Genomic DNA, 10509 nt, shown 5'->3' on the forward strand with positions numbered 1-10509 from the left:
TGCATCGAAAAAATGGGTGCGGGTGTCGGTGGGGCGCACGCCATGCTGAATGCATGTAATGAGATGATGTTACCGTTGATGTAGTCGCAGTCGATGAAGCTACAACATATGTTGTCTGCGCAGGCGTGGATGGTGCAACCGTTCTAATGAATGTCCCCGATAGAAGCAAAGTTGCTGTGGCCATTCTTGTTGAAGACACAATCGAAGACGTGACTGCAACTGAAGTCGGTGGCGTCATGGTGTATAATGAGCCAGTCGAACTTGGCATTGTTGCAATCGATGACGGCATTTGTACACCATATGCAGACGCCGCAATACACGGCTCCGACGGTATATTAGCCCGTAAAATCGTGCCGATAGGACGCGGGCATCGTGTTGAAGTCGAAGGCACAACAGGTGAACCATGCACCACAGGTGCTTCACCGGTTAGTAACGGTTCACGCAGATGCGAATGTACCATTTCTTCGCCTTCAGGATTTAGCCGCGCGTGCTTTGCTGGTGTCGACATATAATGAATAACAACAGTTTATTATAATGTTTTAATATTCACTCACATTTAATACCACAATTCATGAAACTTATACTCACTGTTTCTTCTTCTTCCTTCGCAGGGTATAACAAACTGACCCACTGATATATAGCACCAAAATAACTACGAAAGACAGTATTTAAAGGTTAGTTGGCATTATTCTACCATAAACATTTAACTAAAGTTACCTTGTAATGTTATTTAATAACTTTTTTACTCTTTTACTTTTCACAGTTTAAAATCACTCCTACGCGTATATCAAATTTTGCCGGTATGAAAATGTAAACATCGCATTTGACAGCTTCGAATAAATGCAGAGTTGACACACACACCATTTCAGAGCCTCGACATTTCACTCACACATTGAAAGCAAAGAAGCCTTGGAAACCGAGAGAGCGCACCGTGTATTTTATATGGGAGCGGGAGAGAACCGTGGTACCGATTCTCTCCCCTTTTTTTAAGCCTACGAAATCTTCCATCGGCTTGATTCTAGGTTTTTACGCACACCATGATAAAAATTACCCACTCTTTGTCCGTAGGGATCCCTACTTTAAATGAGATAAAAGTGAGAGTGTTAGGATCGCGGTCGCGGGGCAACAGCTTATTTATGATGACGTCATCAGTGCCCAGTTGTGTTGTTATCATTTCCTTCATCTCGACGTCTGTGACCGACGGAGCTATGCGGGTAAGGTATAACCAAAACCTATTAGAGTTAGGATCACTTAATGGGACTGTCAACACGGCACGATACGATGTTAATATAGGCGCTGTACCCGTGAGCAGTGGGGTATTAGGATTGGTATCCGGCGGCGTAAAATCAACAAGCCTCCGCTTAGGTGGATTTCGGGATGGTGCGTTTTGTGAGTTACGATCGAGCTCACCGGGGCGAGAGCTTATAGGAGTGGCCACAGAATTATTCATTAGAAGCGGTAAGCCAGGGGGAGCAGTAAGTAACGTAGTGTGCGTGTTAACATAAGTTGCGTGGAACGCGGCTAGAACATCTTTCTTGACTGCGTCCAAGGCATCCGTGAGACGACAATCAAATTCTCCAAGAAGCTCCAGCTTCAGGTTTGAAAGAGCAGCTAGCATTCCATTAAGTGAAAAACCCTTACTGGCGCGTGATTCATTGCAGCTAGTGCAGATCCAAAGAGTTTGTGAGTCAGGACGTTTCAGCTCGGACATGACCACCTCACACACACTCAAGCAGCCAAAGTGGTAAGTGGTATTACAGAAGCCAACACACTTACAGGAGTCATCACTCGTTACAGGAGCAGCACAGGAGGGGCAGGATTCGGCCATGATGAAGAAAAAAAAAAGAACGACAACACACTAACACACGCGAGGATGAGTGTATGTGATCCCGGCACGATGCGGTTTTGATACAATCTTCGAATGGAAATTATGCTGCGGGGTTTGTACACTTGATGAAAACCTTATCACTGGATGATAAATCGACCAGAGATGGACTAGTTGAGCGCGTGCAGAAGCGATATGAGATTAAAAAACACGCGCAAAAACGGTCGAAATGTTGGAGTGCGATCAGACTGTGACTTGCTCTTTGAGGAAACGTCAATCACGTCAATCCGGTGCTAGAGAACAAACAATCGCCACCGGAAGCTATGCTTGGGCGAAAAGTTAGAACTTCTCTGGAACTGCTTAAACCTCCTCTTGCGGCACGAGAATAACCGGCAGGTTTAATTCACAAACGTTTTCAGCGTGGTGACCGCGTTTATGCAAAGCTGTTTTTGCGGAAGGACTTATATTTGGCCTTAGTTGGATTCCACCTTTGTCAGCGCCCTTGAAGCGTGTTGCACAACTTTGATGCTACCGTTGTAGAAATTGTGACTAAGAGTGGCTCTGATTCCAATGGATGAAGCGTCTGCTACCACTATTATTTCTGCGGATGGATCGTAATGCGTTAGTAAAAGTTGAATAGAACTGCGGTATCCTGATGATAGAACTGCGGTATCCTAGGGTACAGCTAAGAGAGTGTGAGTGACGAATGAGCGTGAGGGAGTTAGTCAGTGTTGTACGAGGAATAAAGCTGGATGTGCGTCCATGTACCGGAGAAGAAAGTTGATTGTTGGATTAGAAGATATCACATTGGCGATTCTGCCATGATATAAGCAGAAGTGTATTGAGAGTGGTGTAATGGTGTAATTTTTCGGCTCTTTATTTTTTTGTTTCTCAGTCCGCAAAAAGGGGAAATTTTGTATGGGATCCACTCGTACACTTGTTTACAGTGTCAGAGTGACAGGTTCTTAGCGCAATCCAGTGCGTTGTTTTGTGGCTGAGTTGTGCTGAACGCTGTCAATAAAAATGAACCAATAATTAATGTATGTAGTATGTATTACTTTGGATAGTTTTGCGTATATGATGAGAGCAACACTTACCTTAATATTTTAAAACTGGAAAACATTTTCTTTCCGTCACCCACTTTGAAGATTGTTGATGATGCCAACAGGTAGGCTTTGATGAATGGCGCATACACCTGTAACTTTGAAGACGATAAGCATCAGTTGAATTAGTACATTGAAGCACATATGAGATCAAGAAACTTACCTCAACAAGTTAGCTAGGATAAATCATTCCACAATGGAAGAAGGAGCAACACTGCGCAAAACGTAAAAAAGGAAAGTAGGGGACACAAGAAATCGCACATCACTCCCGCACAACGAAAGTTCTGGACGAACTGAGGATCCTTAACTCCCGGATGAGTGCGATAGCAGAAAAAATCATGGTAGATCGAGAAAGATGGGTAGACTCGATGTAGCGCAAACCACCAGTAGATGCATGTGTGTGTGTGTGACCAACGAAAGACTTGAAACCCATCCATCATTTTTTGTCACACGCACACATCTCTACACGCGCGGCGGTTTGCCGTCCAAAATCTAGAAAGAGAAGACAGGGCTTTGGCACACAGAAAAATCTCTGAACAACTTCGGCTCTGCTACTTGGGATTTTATTGAATTTAGTATATGTGTGAGTCGGGTTCGGCCCATGACCAATACAGAGTGGTACAAGCTCAGCGAGTTGGGTGTAGGAATGCTTGTGAGTCGGGTTTTGCCCATGACCATAGTTATTGTGCAGTCTGAGTCGGGTTCGGCCCATGATTTGATTTTAATATAATAATATAATACAAGTTATAATAAACCGGATAAATAATAAACCAATTTAGATCGAACCCGCGAACCAATGTAGAAATGTTCTACCCGAGGGCGAAACTTGCGATTTTTGTGTTTTTTTCCATTCGCCCGGGACGACGAAATGAGCTCTGTGCACATCGTGCCGAAAATTGTCTTCTTCACGTATGTTTTTGTCCATCCACGCATATAATCAACCACATTTGTTAAATGAGTCCGCGTCTTCTCCCGAAGACTCGAGAAAACTTTTTGCTTGTGTTTTTGTCGACACCAGCAGCAGTCCAGTTAATGTTTCTGATTGTCTTGTTCATACACCGTCGAATGTGTTTTCGTGTAATAATGTCTCAATTCATGTCGATTCTGTGTTGGTTGCCCTATCCAAACTCAAACTTTCTTTTTCCCCCGGTCCTGATGGGATACCATCAGCATTATTAAAGAAATGTTCTACATTTTTCGCTCCTCTACTTTATCGATTATATAATAGATCAAAACAGGATGGCTATTTTCCGTCACTGTGGAAAAAAGCCTGGCTCATTACAATCCACAAAAAGGGCAATCGTTTTTCATGTATTAACTATAGGGGGTGTGTCCATATTGTGTTCGTCTTCCAAAGTGTTTGAGTCAGTTGTTCACTCGTCTATTCGTTCGTGTGTTACAAATGTAATTTCAGAACATCAGCACGGATTCATGCCAAAACGTTCAACCTCTACTAACCTAATGTGCCTTGTATCCTCGATCTTTAACACCATGGAGCGTGGCTCTCAAGTGGATACTATATATACATACCGACTTTAAAGCAGCTTTTGACCCTATATCGCTAGCCTGTTTACTTTCAAAGCTTGAGAAACTCGGAATTGGTGATCCCCTTCTATCCTGGCTTAAATCTTACCTATACGGTAGATCTTATAAGGTCAGAGTAGAAAATAGTTTTTCCGAGCCTTTTATTGCCTCTTCTCCATGCAATTTCGATCTCGCTACCTGAGAGACAACACAACCACTGGCATTGGCATCTTTGGAAGGCTGTCAGGGAGTTGTTTACAAGGACGAACGTCAAAATACGAGCTCCTATATAATCGCGGAAAATCGTGTGAAAGCGTCAATAAGTTGTGCGGAATAGTGCGGAGCGTGCTTAGTAAGCTACGGGCGCTTGCCCGTGAAGTGGAGATTGCCAGCTAGGTATAGAGAAGTGCAAGAGAACAGCATCGTACGGATAGCCGTTATCGGCGCCGGCGACCCCGGATGGAGCGGTCTCAGGCCCGTGTCTGTGCTCCGTCGCATGCGATTTTATCGCACGTGCTGTCAAACGCTTTTTCGTATAATATTGCGATTATTTGGATGATTTTAATAATATAACGATTATGAAAAATTAAGTTGAGATTGTTCCTACAAAACACCACACATTTAGTTTGACAGATAAAATCGGATGCGGCGTCCGACGAAATCAAATTTTTTTGATTCCGTCGTACGACGAAATCGCACGTCCGACGTTATCTGTCAAATTCCATATCAAATTTTGACAGGCCTTCCGATAAAATCGCATCCGATGGAGCACAGACACGGGCCTCAAGCCGGTGACAGTTCAGGACGGCGACAGCCCAATCACCAATCATCAACAATTCCCAAGCAGAAAATTTTAATTGGCCGTTAATGGTGTAAGATCGGAGAATCATCTTAATACGTTCCTCGTATCACGGGCTAGAAGTTAAAGCTGGTGGATGAGGAAAATTGGCACGTTCACCAAAAATACTCCCACTATCCCCCATAACCCCCCCCCCCATGATCCCTTTTACTCGGTGTGCCTATACACGGTCTTAACAGGTGCGGTAAAGACCTTCCTCGATCTCGGTGAGGCAAACACGGATAGTACTTGGGAAAAAAAGAAAAACCCAAAACAAAGCTGGAAGGGTAAGAATAATGCCGTCGGCACTCCGCTCCGGGGGTTTACCGGCTCACCGGCTGTCTAGTTCGTTGGAATTAAAACAAAAAAAGAGTGGCACGGGAACCAACCTCCCTTCATCACCCGAGGTGTTAATACTGCGGCAGAATCTGGAAGAGACCAGGAAGAAAAACAGGAACAGCGGCTCTTCACGAACAGCTAACACAGTTGAGATGGCTCATGGAGGAGAAGCTCCGCGAGCAGCGAGAAGATGCACAGCGTAGAGAGGAAGAAGCGCGTCGCAGGGAAGAGGTCGCAAAAGCCGACAATGAGAAGCTGCGGGTGGAACAGCAGGAGACTCGCACTACATTAATTGCAATATCGGTACAGTTGAGAGACCTGCAACAGAAGAACCAGATGAAAAGGCAGCAGCAACATCAGCCTCCCCAGCAACCAGGGCCATTGACGTCAGCCGTCTCACTGCGGAACGTAGAGGTGCAGGCTCAACCAGAGGAAGACATTGACCACAGCTCGTTTGTTGAGGTAGTGCGCCGCAAGCCCCGCGGGATAAACAGCGGCAAGTCCTCTAGTCAGCAACGTGAGCAGCAGCAGATATCGCTTCAGCAGCAGCAACAGCAGCAGCAACAGCAGCAGCAACAGCAGCAAGAACAGCTGCAGCAACAGCAGCAGCAACAGCAGCAGCAACAGCAGCAAGAACAGCAGCAGCAACAGCAGCAAGAACAGCTGCAGCAACAGCAACTGCAGCGGAAGATACGTCGGCCAAAGACAGACCTTATAGAAGTTGTTCCCCAGGAGGGCCTTACATGGGATAGTGTGTACCGCAAGGTACGAGCCACAATGCGAGATGACCCAGCACACAAGAATCTCGAAGAACATATTGAGATGGGTAAGCGCACGCGAGCGGCCCTCCTTCGTATAGAGCTCAGCCGGTCGGCAGACTCCATTCTAGTGCTACAGGAAGTGCAGGAAATAATCGGAGGGTCTGGAGTTGCTCGTGTCGTAACGCATATGACAGAACTACTGGTTACCCACATTGACCCACTTGCCGAGGAGGAGGAATTAAAAGCAGCTCTCAATGAAGAGCTGCAGGTTAACGCTGGCGTGACAGCTGTAAGCATGTGGCAACTCTTTGATGGTACCGCTGTCTGGATAGAGGCCATCTGGTGCGCGATTGTTAATCTCCCGGATCGCCAACAGGCGTGTATTCGGTGCGGCGCAGACGGTCACTATGCCAAAAGCTGCACTTCCGAGATCAAGTGTGCTGCGTGCAACGGTCCACACCGCATTGGCCATATCTCTTGTGCTCGTCCTGCAGCGCGATGCCTGCACTAAAAATTCTACAACTCAACGTAGACCACTGTCGGGAGGTCCAGGCCTTAGCACTACAAGCAGCGCGAGAGCACCGTGCTGACATATTGCTTCTGTCTGATATGCACAGGCCGCCTGAGAACAACGGGAGATGGGCGTATGATGTATCCAAGAAAGTAGCGGTAGCCACCGGCTCGTACCCTATACAGCAAGTGTGGGGCAGCGAGCTACGCGGACTAGTCGCTGCTCAGGTAGTCAGTATCACATTCATCAGTGTATACGCCCCTCCAAGCCTATCAGCACATGAGTTTGAGCGACTATTGGGGGCCATTGAGTTGGAAGCCGCGTCTCATTCCCGTGTCGTAGTTGCAGGGGACTTCAATGCCTGGCACGAAGAGTGGGGCAGCGGGAGAAACGGGCAGCGTGGGATCGAGCTACTGCAAATCGAGCTACTGTGGAAATACTGGGACTCTCGATCCTCAATCAAGGTCGCAAACCAACCTTCATCGGACGAGGTTTCGCGGCTAGTAGTGTCATTGATGTATCGTTTGCGAGTCGGGAGATTGTTCGCCACGACTCCTGGTCAGTGATCCCCTTCTCGAGGTCGGATCATGAATTAATAGCGTTTGAGGTCAAAAAACCAGAAGAGAACCCGGCCGGGGCGCAACAGCACCTGTCGCACCGATCACAAAGGTCGATACGCAAGAATCCAGCAGGCCGACAGCATGACCGTTACGATAGTAGGCGATGGAAAACGACCCAATTCAACCGACAGTCATTTCGAGTAGCACTACGCGGCAACAACTTCCAGGAGAGAGCGGTGAGCCATATTGGCATGATCGAGGCACTTGTCGACGCCTGCAATGAAACTATGCAACGGATCTCTGGGCTGCACAAGAGCCCACATAACGACATGTATTGGTGGACCCCAGAGATCAAGCGCCTACGTGATGATTGCCTTGCCGCGCGAGAGAGAGTACAACTGTCTCACGATTTGGAGGAGAGGAGAATGGCGGCAGCAGCCCACCGTACAGCGAAAAGTCTGCTCAAGAAGGCCATCCGTACCAGCAAGCGCCAACAGTTCCAGGAGCTGATAGACATTGCTGAGACCAACGATTTCGGAACCGGTTATAGGGTGGTGATGTCCCGACTGAGGGGTAGCCCTGGGCCGCCTGAAACGGATCGTGCCGAACTGGAGAGGATTGTCTCTGACCTGTTTCCCACGCACCCACCCGTATCATGGCCTGTCTCTTCAGATGCTCCAACGACCGTCCCATCAGACAGCAGAGTAGAACCGCAAGAACTACTATCTATCGCTGCCGGGATGGTAACGAGAAAGGCCCCAGGTTTGGACGGGATCCCGAACGCTGCGGGGAAAATGGCGATAGAGGAATACACGGAGGAGTTTTGCGTACCAGGTACTGTACCAGGACTGTCTCTCGCGCGGCACCTTCCCGCCGCAGTGGAAAAGACAGCGACTGGTACTACTCCCGAAGCCTGGCAAACCCCCCGGAGAGAGCAGCTCGTATCGACCGCTGTGCATGCTTGACACACTTGGAAAGGTACTGGAGCGGCTCATCCTCAATCGCCTGAATCGTCACATCGAGCAACAAGACTCACCGCAGCTGTCTGATGCCCAGTATGGATTCCGCCGAGGACGTTCTACCATCAGCGCGATCCAGCGTGTTGTTAAAGCGGGCACAGCGGCCAGGTTGTTCCGCCGCACGAACACCCGCGATAAACGCTGCCTGATGGTGGTGGCACTGGACATCCGCAATGCATTCAACACTGCCAACTGGCAGGCAATCGCCGACGCGCTGCAAAGTAAGAATGTCCCGTCATACCTGATGAAGATCATAGGAGCCTACTTTGAAGGACGCAAGCTGCTGTTTGACACTAGCGAAGGCTCTGTCGAACGTCACATCAGCGCAGGAGTTCCACAGGGGTCCATACTGGGCCCTACACTGTGGAATATGATGTATGACGGGGCTTTCGGAGTTGGGCTGCCGCCGGGGGCAGAGATCATTGGCTATGCTGATGACCTGGTGCTATTAGTGATGGGCGTTTCGGAGCGCACCAACGGCCCCGGAGCCGGCTCCGGACTAACGGCTCCGGAGCCGGCTCCGACTTTTTCCCGGAGCCGGCTCCGCTCCGACGGCTCCGGAGCCGGCTCCGCTCCGACGGCTCCGGAGCCGGCTCCGCTCCGACGGCTCCGGAGCCGGCTCCGCACCAACGGCTCCGGAGCCGGCTCCGCGCCAACGGCTCCGTAGTCGGCTCCGGACTAACGGTACTCACGGCACCGTTCCAATGGCTGCGGAGCCGGCTTCAGGCCCACCGTTCCGGGGCCGGCGACGAATCAACGGCTCCAGACCAACGGATCCGAAATAACGGTTCAATAGAGACATCATTGTATGATAGCGTAATAAAAAAACTAATATATCTTCTCGCACGTGTGGAAACCAATACACGATGTGATTGCAGTATTGACATGCATGACGTTGTGTAGCATTCGTTGGTCTCGCCTTTCTTAACAATATTCAAAAGTCATCGATGTTTTTTTTTTTTAATAAATTCTTTTATACATGACTTACTCCGCTATTACTGGATTTTCTCGATTGAAACTTCATTGAAAAAGTTATTTTGATCCTTTGTGTTAAAACCGGCTCCGGAGCCGTTGGAGCGGAGCCGGCTCCGGAGCCGTGGGAGCGGAGCCGGCTCCGAAGCTGTCGGAGCGGAGCCGGCTCCGGAGCCGTCGGAGCGGAGCCGGCTCCGGAGCGGAGCCGGCTCCGGAGCCGTCGGAGCGGAGCCGGCTCCGGAGCCGTCGGAGCGGAGCCGGCTCCGGAGCCGTGGGTGCAAATTGCAATGCAAAGCAAATTGTCTGGAGCCGGTCGGAGCCGGCTCCGGCTTCGGAGCCGTTTTGCCCATCACTAGGTGCTATTAGTCCCAGGCACAACTCCGACAACAGCAGCAGCAGCAGCGGAGGAAGCAGTGGCAGCAGTGGAACAGTGGCTTCTCGAGCACCGCTTGGAACTGGCTCATTCTAAGACGGAGATGACGGTGATCTCCAGCCTCAAGCAGCCTCCAGAGGAAGTTTCTATCACTGTCGGCGGAGTGAACGTGCCGTTCTCACGCTCCATAAAATACTTGGGGGTGTGTGTACATGACCACCTATCATGGGTACCCCACGTTAAGGAGATAACTCTGAAGGCCGCGCGGATTGTGCACGCCGTCAATCGACTCATGCCAAACCTCCATGGGCCAAGGACGTCGAAGTCTCGCTTGCTGGAAAATGTGGCCGACTCGACCATGCGCTATGCAGCACCTGTATGGCACGAAGCGATTGGTAATCAAGAGTGCTGCAGATTACTTCGTCGGGTGCAACGTAAGTCGGCAATTGGCGTGGCCAGAACGTTCCGAACGGTTTGTTACGAGACTGCAGTGTTGCTTGCGGGTCTCTTGCCGATCTGCCTGGCAATCAAAGAGGACACCCGAGTGCACAGTCGCCGTGGAACAGGTTTAAACAGTGCAATACGGAGGGAGGAGCGCCAGCGGTCCATGGAAGAGTGGCAAGCAACGTGGGACGCAGACGCCGCCAACGAAAGAGCCAGCAGATACGTCAGGTGGGCACACCG

At 49.4% G+C, this 10509-nt stretch overlaps 1 long non-coding RNA gene across 1 annotated transcript; it reads right to left on the bottom strand.

Moving 5' to 3' along the window:
* Positions 1-36: 36 nt before the first annotated feature.
* LOC120906437 lies at positions 37-4949 on the bottom strand. Its single transcript, XR_005740091.1, has 4 exons — positions 3092-4949; positions 2923-3026; positions 589-2836; positions 37-495 (listed from the first exon to the last, which is right to left on the bottom strand). It is a non-coding gene; the product is annotated as an uncharacterized LOC120906437 (long non-coding RNA).
* Between the last annotated feature and the right edge of the window lie 5560 nt (positions 4950-10509).

The sequence above is a fragment of the Anopheles arabiensis genome, chromosome X, assembly GCF_016920715.1.
Source record: "Anopheles arabiensis isolate DONGOLA chromosome X, AaraD3, whole genome shotgun sequence".
Classification (NCBI taxonomy): Eukaryota; Metazoa; Arthropoda; class Insecta; order Diptera; family Culicidae; genus Anopheles; species Anopheles arabiensis.